The following is a 20,444-nucleotide window of genomic DNA, read 5'->3' as shown; positions in this document are numbered from 1 at the left end:
CCACAAGCATGAGGCAGCAACATTTTGGCTTGGCCGAGATGTAATAAAACAGAAAACAATGAAACATCTACACCATGTACAGGTAGTGTTTTGCCCTTCATGCGACATTTGAAAGCCATAACATTAACAATATAATGCCACAGGTTGTAAATCGCATCACCAAAAAGCCCTTCTACATTCTAAGATTTGTGGAAAAGTGCAACCTATAGAGTGCATTACTTCTTGTTCAGCAAAGGTGATAAACAGTTGTATAGGCTGAATTTTCTGGCTGGCGGTGGGGGGCGGAGCAGGAGTGGGTGCAGGCAGATCTAATCGCCACCCACAATCAGGTCTGCGCCACCATTTTACGTGGGTGGGCCAACTAAGGCCCGCCCAGCGTGAATCACGGCTCCCAAGGAGAGCGGGAGTGGGCGGGCAGCAGCAGGTCTGCAATGACTGCCGGGTCCGCAATGACTGCCGGGTCCAATGGTGACCCAGCAGCCTGTTTAACAAAGTTGCTGCAGCTTTTCAAAGGCTGTGAATTGTGGCCAGTGGAAGGGCTCCCCAGAGCGCTGCTGGTGATTAGGCCAGACAGGAAGGAAGGGCAGGGGGGCACTGTGCCCCTCGTTTTTCCGATGATTGCCTTACTGCCCTCCTTGAGGAGGTGGCAGCACGGCGGGAAGTCCTGGTTCCCCAGGACGGGAGGAGGAGGCCCCACCGACATGGCCAAACGTGCCTGGGAGGAGGTGGCGGAGGTAGTGAGCTCCCGCAACGAGGTGCAGTGCACCTGGATCCAGTGTCACAAGCGTTTCAACGACCTGTTGGGCTCAGGAAGGGTGAGCACCATGTTGACATTGGTCACTTAGCTCAGCGGGTAGGCTTTCCCCGCTGGTGGTGCCCCCCCCGCCCCCAAACAACCTGCCAAGTCTGAGTGTAGTGACTGCATTGAATCATTGACGGCATGTGTCCTTCACTGTGTGGGCCAGCAGATGTTGCCCATGCCGAGGTCACCCTGAGAGGGTGGTGAAGACATGGGTTCTGCCCCCGCAGCAAGTGGTACACTGTGACCCGCATTACTATTTTGGGGGCAACCTGGAGGGGCTGCGCCTAGGCACAGTACTGGAACTCCAGGACATGTCAAAGTCAGGGTGATGACATGCTGGGAGGAGAGCTTCAAGGTGGTGTGGCCACCGATTGATCTGCTGTCCTCTGTGCTCCACATGCTTGCGCCTCCTTGCTATGGAAGGATAGATCGTGTGGTGCCTAATGAGATGTAGGCAGCATTTGGCCGGCAGGGGGGGTTGCGGGGAGCAGGCCTAGCATCTTTGAGAGAGTGTTCAGCAGCAGTGGGGTAAGAAAACACTGGAGCCCTGCAATGTCCCACTCTGGTTGGCGTGGGCCGTCCATGAAGAGGGTCCAGGTACAATTAGCACTAATCAATGCTCTTCTCTCCTTTTCAGGAGAAGAATGCACATAATGCAGCCAAGCAGCTGAGTTCTGGTGGCGGGCCGGCACAGTTAGCAATTCTCAGCCGCTTCGAGCAGGAGGCCCTAGGTTTGGAGAAGCGCCATGCGCCCAGGTCCACAGGTGTCAGTGAGGCTGGGGTGCCACAAGCAGGTATGTTTGCCCAGCAGTGAGGTCAGCATTGTCCTCCCAACAGAAATGGCAGTGCTGAATGCTCTGTGATTGAAGATTGCAACATGGCTTAACCATTGCTTATGGAAGGATGAGCGCCTAATGATCTGGGGGACAGGGATACACATTGACATTGTCTCCACGTTAACTGATCCAATGTCCTTGTTCTTCCTTTCTGCATCAGCGGAGCAGGGCCGGGAGGAGGAGGAGCAGAGGTCCCCTCTCACACCTGAGGGCCCTGAAGTCTCACCAGCATCATGCCATCTCTGCCAGGCAGGCACCAGCGCAGATACTAGCACCTGGGTGAGAATTAGAACATCGGCTAATGTCCTGGGGCACAGCAGTGAGGGCGCTTCACAGTCGCTGGAGGAGCTGGCAGAGACAGAGAGTGCCCATGGCGCCAGCAGTTGGAGGACTGCAGGGGACCAGGCACATGCTCAGTCAGTGCCTGATGATGTGCTTCTAGAGTCGTCCGCGATGCAGCAAACGCAGGAAATGCATCCGGGTGTGCGGAAACATCTGGGGGGGATACATGAGGCTATGGTTGGCTTGTGGTGGAGGAGTCTACGCAGACTATCGCCAAAACAATGAGCCTCATGTCCGAACGGCATGTGTCCTCTATGGAGAGAGTGGTGACTCTCGTGGAGAGGCTCCTCCAGGAGACCAATCAGGGCTTCCTGGGGATGCGCTCGGACCATCAAGCCCTCACATCGGCATTGACCTCAGCTGGCCATGGCCAGTGTGGGAGATGATCTGGGCACCAAGTTTCCCAGCTCGGTGCCCATCCATCCATGGTGAGCAGGGGGATCCGAAGTTACCTTACGTTGGCACAGCAGCTGCCTATCGTCTCTGCGGGCTCCTCTCAGGGTGCTCCAGATGATGGCTGCAGCTCCTCCATCCCTCTGCCAGTGACCGCTGCATCCGGTGAGGCCGTGACAGCTGGGGAGATGCCAGCTGTGGAACTGGCAGCTCCCTCCCAGGCAGGGCCAGCACAGGCTCATGGGCCAGAGGACAACCGCCAAGGTCATTGAGGCGAACAGGGCAGCAGAGTCAGCAAGTTCACTCAGATGTCACTCCGAGCGAGGGGTCAGCACCAAGACGTAGCACCCAAAAACGTAAACATAAGGCACCTTAGGCACACCACGGGTTTATCATTGCTGCTTTTGTGATGGCCCGCAATGAGGTCTTTATGAATTAGTGTGATTTTTAACACCTTTGTCTTTTTAGTTCATTAAGTTTCATTGGTTGCAGTATTAAATTTAGACATGTCACCTTAGCTGAGGTTGCCTCTTTTGTTCTGCAGGTGGATGGTTTCCAATAATGTAATGAGTGCTTTGTGGGACATTCAGCTTTATTAACAAGGACCTTAGTTAATGTTCCCATCTAGGCAGATTTTGCATTTAGGTCTCGAATATGGAGCATATAGCTCAGGCTTGTCCTGGAGAACCATATGTGGTGTGCTAGCTGAAGGTTCATTGGATTAAAGCCTCCCGGTTGTCCCTGCCTCCCTGGAGTATGCCCAGGTCAGCATCTACCCCTCAGCATTTCACTGTGCGTGCTCATCCTCGGACTCACTGCTGGATACATCATGTGCATCTGCAGCCAATGTGTCTACGTCTTCATCGTCCACAGCATCCCCTCTTTCCAGCGCAAGACTGTGGAGAGCGCAGCATGCAACCACTATCAACGACACACGATCTGGGGGGGCACTGGAGTGCAACCCCTGAGCGGTCCAGGCATCGAAGCGCATCCTGAGAAAACCAATGACTCTCTCCACCACAGCCCTTGCAGAGGCGTGACTCCTATTGCACTGCTGCTCAGCTTCTGTTCTTGGATGGCGGAGAAGCGTCATGATCCACCTTCTGAGGGGATAGGCCTTGTCACCCAGCAGCCATCCATCAAGCCCGGCTGGAGCACTGAAGAGCCCCAGCACCTGGGAGTGCCTGAGGATGTAGGCGTCGTGGGAGCTGCCTGGGTACCTTGCGCAGACTTGAAGAATCAGCATCCTGTGATCACACACTATGTGCATGTTCATGGAATGAAAGCCCTTCCTGTTGATGAAGGCTCACCTGCTGGTGCCTTGATGGCCACATGTGTGCAGTCTGTTGCACCCTAGATGCGGGAGAAGCTAGCAATGGCCACAAAGCGTCTGGTTCGCTGTGTCTGGCTTGCCTGGTCCCAACGGTAGAAGATGAAGGTCAATGCACGACTGAGCAGAGCATCTGTAACCTGCTTGACACAAGTGTGGACAGCTGATTGGGAGACACCACAAAGATCACCCACTGACCCCTGGATGGAGCCAGAGGCATAGAAGTTGAGGGCAGCTGTGACCTTTAGAGCAACTGGCATGGGGTGTCCACCCACACAGTTCGCGGAGATCTCAGGTCCAATCATCTGACAGATATAGTTGACTGTCTCCCTTGAGAGATAGAGCCTCCTTTGGCACTGCACCTCAGACATATTGAGGTAGCTGCTTCGCCGCCTGTATACCCTGGCATCAGGATAGTGGCATCTTCTGTGGCCCCTTTCGCCTTGGACTACCTCTTGGCCCTGCACCCCTTGTGCCTACGCCTGACCTCCCAAAGGTGGCTCCCCTGGAGGCTGAATGTGCACTCCTGGCTTCCTCCCCCTTCTAGCTCTCCCTTCTTCCTCAAAGGTGCCTCCTTTCAGCTCTCATTACCATGCTAAGGGAAGGCTTCCTGAATCATGCAAGCCCAAAAAATATTCCTCACTGCAGAGTGCGATTCCAGACCAAGCAGCTTGTATGCGTTTTGAAGTGTTGCAGATCACACAGGCAAGTATCAGTAACATTGAAACATCAATATTTGACAGAGCACACTCGCAACCCCACTGAGCACTCTTATCCCGCCCGTGGACGAGGTTTATGCAAAGGAGTCCTACCCGCCTGCCCATTGCGCCTGTGCGTCGGCCCGAAGATTGCACGGGCACTGAAAAATTGTGGTCGATTGGCACCTCAAAAGTGGCCCATTAATTAATGGCGGGCACACACCGGAGAGCATCGTGCGCCCGCCCAACGAAATATCGCGATGGTGCACGGTGACGTTGGGACGCTCACCCAATGTCACCGCGCGTCATTTTACGTACATACGTACGGGGCCCGCTCCCGCACGCCAACGGGAAAATTCTGCCCTACGCGTGGCTAGTGGAGCAAAATCATTGCATTCAGCTGTGTTTCAAAAACATTACATTAATCTTGCTCAATTATTATGTCTGTAAAAATTCCAAAATTTCTTGACGCATATATTTTTATCTTTGCGGTTGACATATTGTTATTACTAATAATAACTTAACATGACCATAACAAGACCATGATAGAAAATATTCTTCTTAGCTACTTAGCCAACCACACAATAAAAGACAGGTCACATACACACTTCCAATTTAAATAGTCGTTTCACAAGAGTACCAATTTAAGAGGAAAACAACAATTTATACTGTATGAGAAGAGAGTGATGATTGGTTGGCAAGTGGGCTCTGATTGGTAGAGGTGTTGCCATGGAGAATGCACCAGCGATGATGACTGACAGTTAACTGCCAAGCATGTTTGAAATTTAAACTGGGTAGCTTGATCCTGATTGGTTAATGCATTTTCCTGAAGAATGAGTCAGCAAATGGGTGTCACTTATTTTGGTTAGCGGAAACAGGCATAAGGTATGTACCCAACTGAGAATCTTAAATTGGTTGTCAGTGTAATTCTTAGCACACTGAGGGTTATTTAGCAAATGTCATCCAATCGCGGAATCACTTCTAATATTGGACTCTGTGTTTTGAGCTTTGCAAGCATGGGCCAGTTGGGTACGGTCTGTACCTTGCCGGCTGCGAACAGCAGATGGGACGTGCTGTTTGATATGATCCGCCAGTCTTTGGGACTTATGACCTACATATCTAGCACCATACTGGCACTGAAATTCATGTACCACACTACTCATCTGGGTGATAGGCAGAACATCTTTTCGGCTTGATGGCAGCATCCTGTTAGTGGCAAATACCACTTGTGTTGCTACTGCATAGTAGCAGCGCGAAACGGCTAGCTTCACCTGTTGCTCAAATTTTTGAGATACTTCCAATTTAATGAAAAAAATGCTTTATTAAGGTTTAGCATGATGCGGCATGTGTTTCAGTTTCGGCACGGGATCAATAAATAAAGCAAAATTCATTCTAATTGGTTAAATACACCCACTGGCATGAATTTGCATAAAGATTTAAACAAGGTGGATATGGTACATGGGTATGGTAGCAGAGTGGTTATGTTGCTGGACTGGCAATCCAGAGGTTTGAGCTAATAATCCAGAGACATGAGTCTCTCACCGCAACAATTGGGGAATTTAAAATCAGTTAATTAAATAAATCTGGGGGGTGGTGGGGGGGAAGCTAGTCTCACAATGGTGTTCCTGGAACGGCTGGATTGTCATAAAAACCTATCTGATTCACTAATTCCCTTTAGGGAAGAAAATCTGCTGTCCTTATAGGCCAGAGCATGTATGTGACTCTAGACTCATAGCAACGTGGGTTGAGAGTCTTAACTGCCCTTTGAAATGGCCTAGCAAGTCAATCAGTTAGACAATAAGGAGGCAGCTCATGACTACCTTCGAGGCAATTAGGAATGGGCAATAAATGCTGGCCTTGCCAGTGAAATTCACATCCCATGAATGAATTTTAAAAAACACTAAGATGGCATGAATCTATATTTAAGTATCTTATTTGCTACAAATAGGTGGTGAAGCGGGAGTGGAGTTTTAGGATGAAGGTCTCGGTTTACTGGTCGATCTACGTCCCCTTCCTCATCTACCGTCATGAACTGTGGGTAATGACCAAAAGGATAAGATTGCGGGTACAAGCGGCAGAAATGAGGTTTCTCTGCAGGGTTACTGGGCATACTCTCCTGGACAGGGTGAGGAGTTTGGCAATCTGGGAGAGCCTCAGAGTAGAGTCGCTGCTCCTCCAGGTCGAGAGGGGCCAGTTGAGGTGGTTCACGCATCTGATAAGGGTGCCCCTTGGTAGATTCCTGCTGGAGCTGTACCGGGCATGACCCACTGGGCGGAAACCTCGAGGCCGACCCAGGGCACGCTGGAAGGATTACATCTCTCAGCTGGCCTGGGAATCCCCCAAGAAGAGCTGGAATCTGTGGCTGAGGAAAGGGAAGTCTGGTCGGCCTGCTCAGCTTACTGCCACCGCGACCCTCACCAGGAGGAGCAGCGTGAAAATGGATGGATGGATGGATTTGCAACAAAATCATTCTAAGTATAACTTGTGAAAAAAACATTTAAATAAAATATTTCCACTTCCCGAGTGGACAAGAAGAATGAATGGCATGCTGACTAGCTGAGCAACAAGGGTGGCTGTTAATTTCAATAATAACCTGAACAAACAAACTGACTTCTAACTTTCAGGCAATATGCACTTTTGTGCTGAATATACAAGTCTGACTAATATTCAAATACATTTTTGGTTGTGTTGGCAAATGCTTGTGGTAGTCCAGTCATACAAGGCTGGTAGAAATTGCTGGCTCAAAAAGTACTGTTTACAACACTCAAGGGGAAAGCTATCATTGTGGTAAAGTTATTGTACTAGTAAACTAGAGGTCCAGCCTAATGCTCCAGAAACATGAGTTCAAATTCCTTCATGGCACCTGGAGGAATTTAAATTCAATTAATTAATAAATCTGGAATTTAAAAAACTAGTCTCAGCAATGGCGATTATGAAACAATACGATTGTTGTAAAAATTCATCTGGTTCATTTAAGCCCTTGAAGGAAGGAAGCCTGCCATGTTCCCCCAGTTTGGCCTATATTTGATTCCAGACTACAGCAATGTGATTGACTTTTAACCGCTCTCCGAAGTGGCCTTGCAAGTCAATTGGTTGTGTCAAACACTACAGAAAAATATTAGAACACAGGGCTGAATGGCCTACTCCTTCAAGTCCTAAGGGCCTGCTCCGCCATTCAATAAGTTCATGATTGATCTGATTGTGGTTTCAAGTTCATCTTTCTGTCTGCCCCTCAAAGCCTTGATTTCCTTGTCTATCAAAAATCAAACTCAGCTTTCTGGGGAAGGGACTAACGACCCTCAGAAAAATTTTTCCTCATCTTCGTCTTAAAACGGAGACCCTTTATTTTTAAACTGTGTTCCCTGGTTTTAGTCTTTCCCTCAAGAGGAAACATCTACCCAGTATCCACCCTTTCAATTAACCTCAGGACTGTATTTGTTTCAATAAGATTACCTCTCCTTCTAAACTGCAAAAGGTATAAGCCCAACCCTGTTCAACCTTTCTTCATAAGATAAGTCCTTCATCCCAGGAGTCAGATGAGTGAACATTTTCTTAACTGCTTCTAACACAATTGAACTCTTTTTCAAACAAAGAAACCAAAACTGTACACAGTACTCCAGATGTGGTCTCACCAAGGCTCTGTACAGCTGCAGTAAAACATCCCTACATTTATACTCTATTCCCCTTGCAATAAATGCCAACATTCCATTTGCCTTCTTGATCACTTGCTGTACTTGTATACAAACTTTTTGTGATTCATGTACCAGGGCATTCGGATTCCTCTGTACCACCAGGTTCTACAATCTAGGGGGAGGTGGTGGCAGTGGCGTAGTGGTATTGTCACTGGACTAGTAATCCAGAGACCCAGGGTAATGCTCTGAGGACCGGGGTAGCACCACTAGGACTCAGCCAGCTTGGTCTGTAAAGGACATAGCTGCTAGACTGGGTCTGCAGCAGGTGAAGAGAGAACCAACAAAAGGGAAAAACATAATCAACTTCATCCTCGCTAACATGCCTGCCCCAGATGCATCTGTCCATGACAGTATTGGTAGGAGCGACCACCACACCTTTTGAAGACGAAGTCCCATCTTCACATTCGGGATACCCTCCATTGTATTATGTAGCACTACCACCGTGCTAAGTGGGATACATTCCGAACGGATCTAACAACTCCAGACTGGGCATCCATGAGGCATCATGGGCCATCAGCAGCCGCAGCAGAATTGTACTCAATGTAATTTCATGGCACGGCATATCCCACACTCTACCATTACCATCATGTCAGGAGATCAACCCTGGTTCAATGATGAATGCAGGAGGGCATGCTAGGAGCAGCACCAGGCATAGCTAAAAATAAGGCGTCAACCTGGTGAAGTTACGACACTTGCGTGTAGCAAGTAATAGATAGAGCTAAATGATTCCACAACCAATGAATCAGATCCAAGCTCTGTGGTCCAGTTGTGAATGGTGCTGGACAATTAAACAACCCACTGGAGCAGGAGGCAAGGCTTCACAAATATCTCCATACTCAATGATAGGGAAGCCCAGCACATCAGTGCAAAAGGTGAGACTGAAGCATTTGCTACATTCTTCAACCAGAAGTACCATGTGGATGATCCATCTCGGCCTCCTCCGGAGGTCCCCAGCATCATGGATACCAGGCTTCAGCCAATTTGATTCACTCCATGTGATATCATGAAACAGCTGAAAGAGCCCCGACAACATTCCGGCAATAGTATTGAAGACTTGTGCTCCAGAACTTACCACACCCTTAGCCAAGCTGTTCCAGTACAGCTACGACATTGGCATCTACCCAGCAATGTGGAAAATTGCCCAGCTACGCAGGTGCACAAAAAGCAGGACTGCCTCAAAAACCTACTCTCGATCATCAGTAAAGTAATGGAAGGGGTCATTAACAGTGCTATCAAATGGCTTAGCAATGACTTGCTCATTGACACTCAGTTTGGGTTCCGCCAGGGTCACTCAGCTCCTGACCTCATTACAGCCTTGGTTTAAACGTGGACAAAACAGCTGAACTGCCAAGGTGAGGTGAAGGTGAATGCCCTTGACATCAAGGCAGCATTTGACTGAGTGCGGCATCAAGGAGCCCTAGCAAAACTGGAGTCAATGGGAATCAGGGGGAAAGCTCTCCACTGGTTAGAGTCATACCTAGCACAAAGGAAGATGGTTGTGGTTGTTGGAGGTCAATCATCTTAGCTCCAGGACATTGCCCTGAGGAACTCCTGCAGAGATGTCCTAGGCCTAGCCATCTTCAGCTGCTTCATCAATGACCTTCCTTCCATCATAAGGTCAGAAGTGGGGATGTTAGCTAATGATTGCACAATGTTCAGCAGCATTCGCAACTCCTCAGATACTAAAGCAGTCCATGTCCAAATGCAGCAAGACCTGGACAATATCCAGGCTTGGGCTGACGAGTGGCAAGTAACATTCGTGCCACACAAGTTCCAGGCAATAACCATCCCCAACAAGACAGAATTCAATCATCGCCCCTTGACATTCAATAGCATTACCATCGCTGAATTCCCCACTATCAACATCCTGGGGGTTACCATTGACCAGAAACTGAACTGGACCAGCCATATAAATACTGCGACTGCAAGAGCAGGTCAGAGACTAGGAATCCTTGAGCAACTAATTCATCTCCTGACTCCCCAAAGCATGTCCACCATCTATAAGGCACAAGGCAGTTGTTTGATGAAATACTCTCCACTTGCCTGGACAAGTTCATATGTTCTCACATTTTGCTCCATCTGCCAAATTTTTACCCACTCATTTAACCTATCTATATCTCTTTGTAGATTCTTCACCTCCTCCTGATAACTTACTGTCCTACCTACCTTGGTGTCATCAGCAAATTTAGTTACCATACATTCAGTCCCTTCATCCAAATCATTGATCGAGACTGTAAATAGTTGAGGCCTCAAACTGATGCCTGTGGCACTCCACTAGTTACAGCTTTCCAACCCAAAAAAGACCCATTTATCCCTACTCTCTGCTTTCTGTTGTCTAATCAATCCTTTATCCATGCAACTATGTTATCATGTTTTGTGGCAACTTATCAAAAGCCTTTTGGAAATTCAAGTATATGACATCTACAGGTTCCCCTTTACCCACCTGGCCTTTTGCTTCCTCAAAGTTAAAAATAGGGCCATAACTTCCTCGGAGTGGCAATCAGTGTCGGATTGCCATTCCGTACCCAATTACTTACCGGGGATTTCTTCAGTGCCTGACTTGCCCGACCTTCCAACTCAGCCCAGGCAATATCCAGGCAGCGCATAATCTAGGCAGTGTAGCTGTCTCCGAAGCCCAGTGTCACAGTCCAGCAAAGTCGGATCGAAGAAGAACATGCCCACTTATTTATGGCAATAGCTGCCGTAAACCAGGTAAGTTTAAAGGTTCCATTGAAACTGACAGGCCAGGGAGAAGGTGAGCCCGTAAGGTAAGTGGATAGGATTTGGGAGCTGTGGGGGATTGGGGATCGAAGGTCGGGTGGGGGTCAGACAACACAGTGGGGAGTCGAACAACAGGGGAGGGGTGGGTCAGATGGGGGAGGAGTATCATTCAGCAGAGGTGGGGGTGGGGGGGTTCAGACAGCAGAGGTGGGGGTGGGGGGATCAGACATTGGACTGCCGGGGGGGGGGGGGTTCGGACATTGGACAGGAGGGGTTGGGTTGGTCGAACATCGGGCGGGGGTTGGGGGTGGTTTGTCAACGGGGACGGCTGAGGTGCGGGGGGGTCAAACAGCACAGGGGCAGGGTGGAGGGGTCAGACAGTAGGGGGGGATGGGGCGGGGGGTCAGACAGCAGGGTGTGTGGGGTGAAGTGAGAGGGGGTCGAACAGTAGAAAAGGGACTGGACTGGGTGGGGGGGTCAGACATCGGAGGGGTGGACATCGGAAGCGGGTGTGTGTGTGGGGGGGGTCAGATAGCAGAGGTGGGGGAGGGGGTGGGTTGGACAGTGGGGGGTAGGCGGGTCAGACAGCAGCGGAGTGGGGTGGGGGTGTGGGACAGCAGAGGGTGGGTGCTGGGGGGGCGGGAATTGGACAGCGGAGGGTGGGTGGGATCGGACAGTGGAGGGTGGGGGGGTGATCCGTCATCGGTGGGAGGTGATCTGACATCGGTGGGACTTGGGGATGGTCCAACTTTGGTGGGAGGTGGGGGTGGGGGGTGGTCCAACATTGGTGGGAGGTGGGGGTGGTCTGACATCGGTGGAAATGGGGGTGATGGTTGGACATCAGTGGGGCGGATCAAACATCAGAGCAAGTTGGGGTTCGGATATCGAGGTGGGCGGGGGGGTGGTGCAGTGGGTGTCGGAGGCCAGGTTTGGGGGGGGGGGGGGGGGGGGGGGGGGGTTTGGTCAGGTTGGGAGGGGAGTAGGGTGGAGAGGTGGGTGACCGGTTGGGTTTGGGGGTACCCCATGGGAAGTCAGGGGGGTGCAGAAGAAAGGGGCAGGTCTGCATCTTTACAATAGTTACCCAGAAGTTAGAAGAGGTTTTAATTCTTCTAACTTTTTATGAGTAACTATTTGTGTGACACAGCCAGAACTATTTGAAGTTTGCAATTTAAATCGCATTTTCAGATGGTTCCCAGAGCAGGGAAATTGCCCAGAGGAAGTTTGCACTTCTGGGCAATTGCCGAGCAAACCCTTACCTCTGAAGTTCCGAGAGGGGTCTCCCTTCTTTCTTGAATAAAGGGATTACTTTTGCTATTTTCCATCCACTGGGACCTTTCCAGAATCTAAGGAGTTGCCTTAGATGCATCTACCATCTGCCGCCCCTTCTTTTTAGACCCTAGGACGCAAGCCATCAGATCCTGGGAACTTGTCGGTCTTTAGTTCTAATAGTTTTCGCAGTACCTTTTCCCTGGTGATGGTGATTGTTTTAAGTTCCTCCCCTTCTTATGCCTCTTGATTTACAGTTATTTCTGGGATGTTATTTGTGTCTTCCACTATGAAGACCGATACAAAATGCCTGTTCAAATCTTCTGCCATTTCCTCGTTTTCCATTAGCAATTCCCCAGTATCATGCTCCAGAGGACCAACTCTCACTTTATTTACTTTTTCCCTATTTAAATACTTGTAAGAAATCTTACTATCTCTTTCTAATGGGCTCTCTTTCATACTCTAATTTCTCCCCCCTTTAGTTTTTTTTTAGTTATTCTTTGTTGATTCTCAAATTCTGCCCAATGTTTTGACCTACCACTTCTTCACAGGTATGTAGGGTGTTTCTTTCAATTTGATGTTATCCTTAACTTCCTCCTCCAGTCTTTCTCACTGGGATAAATCTTTGCTGAGAACTATTAAATATCTCCTTAAAAGTCTGGTACTGCAGCTCTACTATATTATCTTTTAGCCTGGTTTCCCATTTCACTTTAGCCAACTCTGCCTTCATACCCTCATAACTACCTTCATTTAGGTATAAAACTCTAGCCTTGGGCTCACACTTTTCATCTTCAAACTGAACGGGAAATTCTATCACGTTATGATTGTCATCACCTAGAGGCTCCTTTACCAGGAGGTCATTGATTAATCCTGTCTCATCGCTCATTAGAACATGCTGCTCTAAGAAATTGCCCCGAATACATTCTATGAACTCATTTTCCATGCTACCTGTGCCAATCTGATTCAGAGTTTGCATGTAGATGAAAATCACCTATGATTCTTGCAATACCTTTCTTATACACCCTATTTATTTCTTCCTATATACTCTGTCCGACAGTATTCTGTCCTCTGTCTTGACTACTATTAGCGGGGGGCCTATAAACCGCTCCCTCGTGTGACCTCTTACTTTTCCTACTTACCTTATCTCTACCCAAACTGATTCTAAATCTTGCTCTTTCAAGCCAAGGTCATCTCTTACTGCTGAACTAATGTCAACCTTAATTAACTGAGGTATTCCACCACACTTTTCAAGCTTCCTGTCTTTTTGAAGCGTCAATATTTAGGTCCCAGCATTGGTCATCCTGCAGCCATGTCTCTGTAATAGCTATCAGATCATACATATTTATTTCTATCTTAGCTAACAATTCATCCATTTTATTACAAATGCTGTGCATAGGTACAGAGCCTTTAATTCTGCCTTTTTACCAGTTTTGCAATCTCTGGCCTTATCTATTGGTGCACTCAAGTTTGTGTGCCCTGACTGTTCCTGCTGGACCCTGGTTATCAAAACCCAAACTGCTATCCTGCTCTATAACCTTGCCATTTCCCTCAAATTTACTACATTTCCCCTCACATGATCCCTTCCAGCCTACTCCTGCTCCTAAGCCCCATTGTTCCTATGTTCCCCATTAGTTCGTTAAAAGCTCTCTCCACCGCTCTAGTTATACAACTTGCCAGAACACGAGTCCCAACATTGTTTAGATGAAGACCATCCCAATGGTGCAGCTCCCACTTTCCCCTGTACTGGTGCCAGTATCCCATAAATCAAAATCCATTTCCCCCACACCAATCTTTGAGCTATGCATTCATCTTCTCTAATCTTACTTACCCTACTCCAATTTACTCATGGCTCAGGTAATAACCCAGAGATTAACCACTTCGAGGTTCTGCTTTTTAATTTATCCCCTAGCTGCTCATAATCCCCAAGCAGAACCCCTTTCCTAGTCCTATCCATATAATTGGTATCCACGCGGATACTGCCCCTCCTCCCACTGCAAGTCCCTCTCCGGCCATGAGCAGATGTCCCTGGCACCGGGCAGGCAATACAACCATCTGGACTCTCACTCTCGGCTGCAGAGAACTGTGTCTATCCCCCTGACTATACTGTCCCCTACTACCACAATCTTTTTTCTACCTCCATTGAATGGCTTCCTGTACCACGGTGCCATGGTCAGTTCGCTCATCCACCCTGCAGTCCCGCTCTCATCCATACAAGCTGCAAGAACCTCAAACTGGTTGGACAATTGGAAAGGCTAAGGCTCCTCCACTTCTACCTCCTGGATCCCCACACTTGCCTCACTGGCAGTCACATCCTCCTGTCCCTGACCACGCACCAAATCTGAAAACTGGAGCCTAAGGGGTGTGGCTGCCTCCTGGAACAAAGTTTCCAGATAACTTTCCCCCTCCCTGGTGCATTGCAATGTCTGAACCACAAACTCCAGCTCATTAACTCTTGTGCCGAAGATCCTCAAACTGCAGACACTGAACTGCAGACGTGGTTGCTGTGGGTCACACTCCTACACATGCAGCTGCAACATATCACCTGCCATCTTTAATGTGTTTTAATTAATTATAAAATTAAATTAATGCCTCTCGCCACCACCACTTACCATATTAATTTAAATATTAGTAATACAATAAAATAAACTTTACCACTTAGAAATAAAACAGTAGACTCACCAGTTTCTTTCTTCCCTTGCGCTAGCGTCCCTTAATTAAGTATAAAGGTAGCAACTCAAGGGTTATTTAAAAAATTTGCATTTTTCTAATTTCCAGCTATTTACAGACACTCCCTAGCAACAGTTACTCACTGGCTTTTCTGTGGTGTCACTGCTTTTTTTAAAACTCAGTCATCGCATGAAGACTCCTGAAGGTGGCAGTTTTGCCTCTCTATCGCTGCCTCTCCCAATTCCCTCTAGGTAAGTGAAGGCCCCGACCCTGGGTTTCACTTTATCTTCTCTTTCACAAGTTCCCTAGCAGGTCCTTCTCTCTGCCACAGCTTCTCCAGAGTTCAAAACTTGGGTAAAAATAAAGCGCTGTGGGCTATCAGCAGTAGAACTGTATTCAAACATAATCTGTAATCTCATAGTCTGACATATCCCTCACTCTAATATCACCATCAAGTCAGGAGACCAACCCTGGTTCAATAAGGAGTGTAGGAGAGGATGCCAGGAGCATCCTGATTGAGATGCCACCCTGATGAAAGTACGACACATGACTAAATGCATGCTAAAAGACAAGAGCAGCAAGTGACAGATCAGCCCTGGGCATACTACAACTCTCGGAAGCTTCTGACCTGGCCCACTGCTGCAATGCTGGTGAGCGCAGTGCACACCGGATATGTATGCGCATGCGCTCCAAATGTCTGGCCGATTAGCACCAGGAGCTGTGAAAGTAAAATGCAGATCTGACCTGTGGTGAGCTTCAAAGGAAGTATTTCAAGGCCAATGGAAATACTTCCAGTTAAGTTGGAGTTGGCCAATGATCGGAGGCGGGCTTTTCTTGAGGAGCCATATTAAAGAGGCAAATGCATATGGAGCAGCAGTGAAAGCAGCACAAAGTGTCAAGATTACTTATTAGATTACTGTAGTTTTGCAAGTATATACAACGTAATTTCAAAACTTCAAACTTATTTTACACTTAGGTTTTAATACTATTTATAAAAAGTCAGCTCAGTTTTGTTTCCCCATTTTTCTCATTCCCTCATTGAAGATACTGATCTTGCTTGGTTCTGGAGTCATGGGTGCCAGCAGATCAGGGTTTGAACTTGGGACCTTCAGATCTGTATTGGCATAGTAATGCACTGAATAGTTCCCTTTACCCACTAGAATAGTTATATACTATTTAAAATTTTATCTATTTAAAAATTTTGCATCTGTGTGTACGTCGCATCAACGTTTTGCGTTATAAATTCCGATAGCCACATTTATAATGGAACCAGGGATGAGGAACTTCAGTTAAGTGGGGAGATGAGAAAAGCTGGAGCTGTTGTCCTTACAGTAGATGTGTTTAATAGAGATGCTCAAAATTATGAAGAATATTGATTTAGGTAAATTAAGAGAAACTGTTTCTGGTGGCAGAAGGGTCAGTAACCAGAGGACATAAATTTAAGGTAACTGGCAAAAGGGTAGCAGATTTGCAGGCTCAGCAAAAAACCTAGATCATATCCCATGAAAGAGTAAAAAATTTGGGAGCCAAGGAACAGAGCTTAGCGGAAAAGAGGTAGTGAGAGATCATAACTCTGGGGGAAAGAGACTGACAACCTCAACAGGATCAGAAAATGCTGGAAAAACTGAACAGATCTGACAGCATCTGTGGAGAGAGAAACAGAGTTAATGTTTCAAGTCTGTATGACCCTTCTTCAGGGGAGAAGGGTCATATGGACTTTGAGCTCTGAAGAAGGGTCATACAGACTCAAAACGTTAACTTCCTTTCTTTCTCAACAGGTGCTGTAAGACCTGCAAAGTTTTTCCAGCATTTTCTGTTTTTGTTTCAGGTTTCCAGTATCTGCAGTATTTTGCTTTTATCTTTGACCTCAACAGGATGTTGAGAGGCTAGCAGAATGGGAAGACAAGTGGCAGATGGAACCTAATACAAAGAAATACAGGGTGTTGCATTTTGGCAGAAGGGATAAGGAGAGGCAATATAGACTTGATAGTCCGGTTCTGAAGAGTTTTCAGGGACCTAAAGGTTAATGTCGATTGATCTTTGAAAGTGGCAGGAAATATTGAGAGAGTAATTAGCAAAGCATTTGGGATCTTGGGATTCATAAATAGAGGTACTGTGTACAAAAGCAGGGAAGTTATGCTGAACATTTATAAAGCTCTCATTGGGCCACAACTAGAGTATTGCAATAATTCCTGGTAACAACACTATGGGAATGATGTGAATGTCCTAGATAGGATGTAGAGGAAATTTACGAGAATGGCTCCAGAGAAAAGGGATTTTTGCGAAAAGGTTAGGTTAGAGAAGCTAAGGTTGTTCCCCTTGGGGCTAAGGAGACCGAGAGGAGGTTTATTAGAAGTGTACTAGATTATGGCAGGTTTAGATCAAGGTAGACAAGAAAAGAGTGATGAACATGTGGAACAGATTATTAGCTGGAAAAGATGGAACAGAAATCTCTGACAAGGCTCAAAAATGGATTAGACAAATTCTTGTCAGCTAGTAGGATTCAGGGTTATTGATTTAGAAATCAATTAAGGAAATTTTGTAGTAAATTAGTTGGCAATGCTTACATTTACTACTAAATATTGTGCTATGATATTCACTGTGCACTGATCAAAATTTAGGGATAAATAAAATCAAAATTCTTTCATCACCAAAGTAGGGGAGTTAAAAAGAGTCTCAGCCATCTAAATATTCAGTGATCTGTACTTGATAATCTGCAGATTACATATTTAAATGATTATAGATGCAATGAAGACCAGTCACACTTGGTATATGTCACTTTAGTAGCCCCTGGAGGACATTCAGGCAAATAATGGAAAGAGGAGGGGGGTTCTTAAACATCTCTATTCTCAGCTAAGGCAAACCCCAGCATGTGAATGCAAGGGAGAAGGCTAAAGCGTTTGCAAATGTCCTCAAGCAAAAGTATCAAGTGGACATCCCCACTAAACCTTCCCTCAAAAATGCTAGTGTCCAATCAATTTATTTCATTCCAAGTGACAATAAGCAGCAGCTGAGGGCACTGGACACAATAAAGGTAACGTGCCCCATCAGACTCTTGAATGTAGTGCTGAAGGCTGTATTTGGTTGTGCATGACACCAAGAAGCCTTAGCAAAACTTAGCGTTAATTGGAGTCAATGAGAAAACCTTCCAATGACTGAGCCATACTTGACACAAGGGAAGATGCTGTGCTTGTTGGAGGCCAAGTATCACAACCACAAGGCAAAGCTGTAGGAATCCCTCACGCTGCATACTTGGCCCAACCAATTTCAGCTGCTTCACCAATAACATTTCTTCCTTTTAAGTTCAGAAACGGGATTGATCATTGACAATATTTTGCTGATCTGTTTCATTCACATCTCTTCAAACAGTGAAGCAGTCCTTACCAACCTGTAACAGGACCTGGACGACATAGACTTAGGTTGCACCACACATCTAAAAGTAAGATCAGTTCCAACACGAAAAGGCCCAACCAGCTTTGTTACGTATGCCTAATATCATAGTTCATATGTTTCAGAGGTACAGCTTTTTAGTTTTAGAAATTGAATTTTAAATGCAAGTTCAGTGGGAAAAACCCTGGTAAACATGTAGAGGCTGACAACCACACAGACTTAAGATAATTACAATTCACAAGCTAACTTTTATTTACTGGGTAAAGTCAGAGCAAAAGAGCAGGAATCATAAAACGGCAGGTGGTCTTACTTAGCTAAGAACTGGAGACAGGAAATATGCAGCTATTCCAGTAAAAGATATGTTATGTTATTCATGTGTCAAGGAGAGCTCCAAAAAAAAAATGAACACGAAATTAGCATTAAAATAATGAAACGTCCATCAGGGAAAAGAACATGCCATCTCTACCTGACCTAGCCTATGAATGACTCCAGTCCCCACATTATTCAGGTGACTCTTAATGCCCTCATGCCATACCGATGTAGCCCACATACCAAGATTTTTAAAAAAATTTAATTTAATTTCACAATTTGCAATGATGGAAGTTAAAATTGTGATCCCTCAGTTTTCAGTCTGATGCAATCAAAATTTGTTTGGGTATATGAATTTTAAATAGTTGGTAAAAATCCTCAAGCACCTGCTGGTACAAAAATATAATGGACCAATGACACCATGAAATATCTTCAATAGTTATGCCATTGTGAAGCTGACCAAGCAATACAGCTAAGTGAGACACTGAGTGCACATCACTCCACACCCATCTGTTATCTTTTACCTGAATACCTGTCTACACTATATGCTTTCTATATATGGTTGGCAACAGATGCCTCTTTATTTTATCCTTGCTTCTGTGCTGTACTAGCTATCAAACTAGTTCTATATGGTTGTGAACCTTCTGCACTTTCTTCATAAAATTACTAAATAAATAAGTAGTGCCAAAGTAAACATTGGAGGGAAAACAATGCACAGATATGCAGTAGACTAGATTCAGTATAACAGCTGTACAATACATCAGTTACAAATCAATGCAGTAAAAGGTGCTTAGATATTCACATTCCTTGACATCACAAAGTTGACAGCTGTTTGAGTACAGAGAACTGGTCTAATTAAATTTCAGCAAAAATTACGTGTCATAAATCCCACCCAGAAGCAAAGTCTGTCAACTAATCCTAATGCACTGAAATTACAGCAGAGGAGAGAAGGAAAACCAAACCTAAAAATGAGAAAAAATATTCAATCATTTAATTTTCAGAATTGAAGATATCACAGAATAATAACCATTGTATGTTTCAATATTATTCATTTCAGAATATTTAAAACATATTTTAAATTTACTACCACAACGTGCCATTTTGTAAAACTTTTCATTAGGATTCAAGTATTTATTGCTTTCTGTAGAATGAACAGACATACCATGATATATCATGATATCACTTCCTAGCATAATTCAATTTTTAAAAGGCTGAAATTAAGGGCAACATTTTTTAAATAGAGGTATAACAGTGTATACCAATTACTGGAGGAAGTCATATGAATGCAGTAAGAACAAAAAATAATCCAAGATATAGCTACAAGACTGCTGCAATCACAAAAAGAAAATAGATTAAGAAAGAAGCGATGGTAAATAGATAACTAATAGATATTGTGGGTGTTACTGAAATTTAGCTAAAGGAAGAGAATGGCCCAGCTTGACCTGTGCTTTGCACCTTTATGTTGTTTCATCTGATTTCCTGTTGTGAATTTATTACAAAGTTTCCAAGAAAAGCAGATTGAATTTGCTATAATGAGCATAAAATGAACAGAGAAAATAGGAACCGTGCATCCAATGGCTTACTTCATCTGCATGGATTAAGTAGATCGAAGTCACAGAACACGTGAGTTTCCAAACCTTTCACTGTGCTGAACTAATCATGTGGAAAAAATTGTTTGAGATATGGACACACTAAGCTGCTATATTTGGGGAGATTTTAACTTATATACTTACTTTGACATTTATTTTGAATATGACATCGACAAGTAACCTAAAGAGCCCTGCATGTGTCATAGGTGTTGACGATAATGACATGCACTTCAGGCAAGGGGCTTTGCACTCACGTCAGGGGCAGGAGAAAGTGGCTATTGCACACACCTGGGCGGGTGCGGGGGTTAGAAATCACAAATGCAGAAGTGAGAGTCCGCGATCACATGTAGGCACAGTGATCTTGTGTACAAGGGATGGTGATTGTGGGAGAATGGGCTTGCGAAGGCAG

The 20,444-nt window shown here is 45.9% G+C and overlaps 1 protein-coding gene across 2 annotated transcripts in view; it reads right to left on the bottom strand.

The window, feature by feature from the left end:
- The window catches only part of mipepa (mitochondrial intermediate peptidase a), a 172,719-nt gene that overhangs the window by 41,776 nt on the left and 110,499 nt on the right, over positions 1 to 20,444 (bottom strand). The window lies entirely within an intron of this gene.

Source organism: Cetorhinus maximus, chromosome 7 (genome assembly GCF_964194155.1).
Source record: "Cetorhinus maximus chromosome 7, sCetMax3.hap1.1, whole genome shotgun sequence".
Classification (NCBI taxonomy): Eukaryota; Metazoa; Chordata; class Chondrichthyes; order Lamniformes; family Cetorhinidae; genus Cetorhinus; species Cetorhinus maximus.
This window is presented reverse-complemented; position numbering and strand designations above follow the sequence as displayed.